Source organism: Penaeus monodon, chromosome 33 (assembly GCF_015228065.2).
Source record: "Penaeus monodon isolate SGIC_2016 chromosome 33, NSTDA_Pmon_1, whole genome shotgun sequence".
Lineage (NCBI taxonomy): Eukaryota > Metazoa > Arthropoda > Malacostraca > Decapoda > Penaeidae > Penaeus > Penaeus monodon.
The window spans coordinates 169,555-172,979 of record NC_051418.1 but is presented as its reverse complement, the minus strand read 5'-3'; the positions used below and the strand labels follow the sequence as shown (position 1 = coordinate 172,979).

The 3,425-nt window shown below is 47.9% G+C and overlaps 1 pseudogene; it reads right to left on the bottom strand.

Moving 5' to 3' along the window:
* LOC119593905 overlaps window positions 1-3,425 on the bottom strand; it is an 11,801-nt pseudogene that overhangs the window by 2,931 nt on the left and 5,445 nt on the right.

Sequence of the window (3,425 nt, the reverse complement as noted above, 5' to 3'; positions counted from 1 at the left end):
TTTTTCCCTTTCCTTCCCTTTAACCCCTTTTTTTCCTCCCCCCTCTTTTACCCCCTCTCCCCCTCCTGGGGAAATTTTAAAAAAAGGGCCTTGGGAGTGTGCCTCCTATTTTCCACTGTTCCCTGCTTTATTCAGACCTGCCAACTCGCGCTTTTTCCCAAGCACTATAAATTTTTTTTGTTTCCCAAAAGGGGAAGGGTTTGCAAAAAAGTATTTGTGGATAGGGAGAAAAAATAGGTTTCTGTGCCCAGGCCCCTTTTGATCGGTGTTCCCTAAAATTGCCACATGCGAAAAAAAGCGTAGGCCGTAAAGTTTTTGGTGTGTATGTGCTGTTTCCTGTGCCCTAGTCGAGGCAGATATTATGGATTACACGGCCCTTTCTTCCCTCGCGGACAGGGGTGTGACCCAGCACTAAAGCGAAGGGATTATCCCCCGGGGGGACGGGCCGTCGTTCCACCTCTGTGGGGAGACAACACGATCACCGCGCCCCCGCCCCACGCTTCCAGAAAGGGGCCCAATGGAAAACCACCCCCGGTTTACTGACAGCGACCCTTATCTCCCTTTTGCCAAAAAAAAAAAAAAAACCCGAGACGTGGGTTTTTTCCCCGCCGCCCTTGTGACTTACAAAATGTGGCCCCGACCCTGCCCCTCTCCCCCGCGTCATAACATATAACTGGGCCCCTACCGCTTTGGGCTTTGCTTCGCGAGCAGAGTATAGGGAAACTTGTATTTAGGAAAACCCCAGGAGTGGACAAAAAGGCTTGATGGCTGGCTGAGGAAAAACCGTGCTTTCAGTCTGAATGGGAATTTTGCTGAGGTCAAGATCAGCCTTGAGTCTCTTTTCGGTAGGGTTCTAGGACCCGGGCGGGATATTAAAACAGTGTGAAAAAAAGGGGAATTTTTGGCTTGCAGTTTGGATAAGCAAGTTTTCCCCCGAGGGGCCTCGCAAATATTCCCCCTTTTCCCTCCTCAACACGGTTCCTTTTAGTGTCGATCCCTCCAAAGAAAAAAAATCCTGGTGTTTTTTCTGCTCCCCGGTTTCATCAAAAGGGTACACTTTTAAACCGACTTTTTATTATCGGGAGTCTCCCTCAGGCCCCCAACCGCCAACGGGTTCCCTTTTCATTTTTTCTTCCGTCCTCCCACCCTGTAAATTTACGCAAGTGCAGGATGAAAAACCAGGGTGTTACAATTTTGGGGCCTTGGGCACATTTCTCGTACTGAAATGCTTTCCTGAAAATGTCCCATGGTCCCTGGGGTGCCCATCATTCCGAAACCTGCTTTCCATCGTATCCCACCCCTGATGTTGCATCAACTTGGGAAGTCAAGCCCCACCACCCACAAATGATGCAAAATGGAAATGTTTGGCAGGGTTTTACCAGACCCCCGGACCACCCCGCACTCTTGCCTCTGAAACCCTCACAAAACCCCTACACGTGTACCATTCCCAATCCTCCTGCTCCCCCCTCCCTCTACAGATCCCCCCGCTCCACGGGTGTTTTGAACTTCAAAAGTGTTGCCCCCTTATGTCACATTTGTACCTCCCTTGCACCCACCCCTAAATTCCATCGGGGCCCTCGTTTTGATGCCATTGAGTCTGGGTTTTTGATTCTTGGCAACCTCACTTGCTGATCTCTCCCCAACCGGCTCTAACGACCAACCCAAGTCTCTTATTGAAGCCCAATGGGTTTGTCATCATTTCTCTTACATCTTTTCCCGAGAAGCTTGATTCACTAGCTACGGGTTTCGAAAACAATCACCACTCCCAAAAGTGGGGATCTGTCCCCTCGTGGCTTCATAAAAAGCAAAAAATTCCCACGCCTTCCTTCTTTCTGGCTCACGCAACCCATAAAAGTAAAAATGTTCACTAGAAAACATCCCACCTTCAATCCCTCCTGGAATGTTTGGGCGTATCTCCCCAAAAAATTACCTAAATTAAGGCCTATTTATTGTCATCACCCAAAGGGTCACCTTCAACAAGGGGTTTTTTGGGGGTTGGCCCATGTTTGGGAAACTGTAGCACCCCCCCTTTTGTGGTTATTTTTATGTTCCCCAATTTTGGGAATGGGCTCTCACTTCCCATCCATTCCTCTTTTTCCCCAGAAACCGATACTCTGTTCTTTGATGATGACAGTCCCAAATTTTCGCTCCTGGGGGTTTTAAGTGGGGAGAAGGAACGTTTCGTCTCTGCAACGTCTCTCAGCCCCAGGAAGAATGATATTGAGCTCTCCCCCTCTCCCATGCCCCAAAGCATAGTCATAGGGGTTGTTTTTTAATGCTCGGCCCCCCTGTTTAGGGGGACTTTCCCAAAATTTGCCCAACTATAGGGGGCACACGACTTATGAAGTCCTGCACACAACCACCTAACCCCGCTGGAATACGAGTTTTTCCCCACATTCTCGAGGAGGCACCCGCGACCAAATAATCCCCTTATGGGGCTTTTTGCATCTCAGGTAGGTGCCATTTGTCCCTACTCCCTTTTTTTTTGATCACCTTTCCCTTTAGCCTTCAAAATTCGATTCCCCACTGGGGAATTTGTCGCCTATCAACGCACCCGGATCAGTATTCCCCAAATGCTTCCTAGCTTTTTTTCCTACAAAGTCTGCTTCATCTTCAAGCTTTTATGTCACTTCTCCCGAGAAATTATAAATTGGGCCTTGTTTTTTTCCCCAAAAGGGTTTTTAAAAACCATTGTTTTTGTAGACCAAACATTAAGTTCCGCCTGAAGCTCATTAAATTGGGCCTTGACAGACGCATCAAAGGGAGAGAGAGACAGGCCATAGAGGATAGCCATGTCTATCGGGGGGGAAAAATTTTTCCCAAACCCCCAAAAAATTTTTAAAAAAGTTTCCAGAACCAGTAAAGTCTTGTTGCCCTACAAAAAGTGTGTTTATTTGTGATGCCTGGCATGATTAAAATACCCTCAATCCCTCAGACAAGCCATAGGGTCCCCTGTGGCGACTCTCAAAAGGGGGGGTAAGAAAAAAACCTCCAAATGCACTCCATCACACCAGTTCGTATGCCCAAGATCTTGTTGGACCCCTTTTACAAAAAATCCTGTTTAAAAGCCCTTCCCCTTTAGTGTACAAAGCTGCTCTCCCCCTCAGAAAAACCCGGGCCCCTGCTCAGGGGCTTGTCCCGCAGCCCTGTGAGGAAAGATGAGGAAGATGAAATACCCAAAAACAAAGGGGTGAACTTTGTCGGGTTTGGACATCAGGCCCGGGATGATGGAAACCATACTCCAAACTTGCGTCTCCTGAGATCACCGGGGGATCCCCTTTACAGCTTTTCAAACCCTTTTTTCCGCATGGATATGTGCCACAATCGGATGAAGAGACTCATTTGAAACCCATTCCCCAAGCCTGGCCTGACAAAAATTTAAAACCCAAAATCCCTTAAATCATGTTCTGTAAAAATGCTGGAGT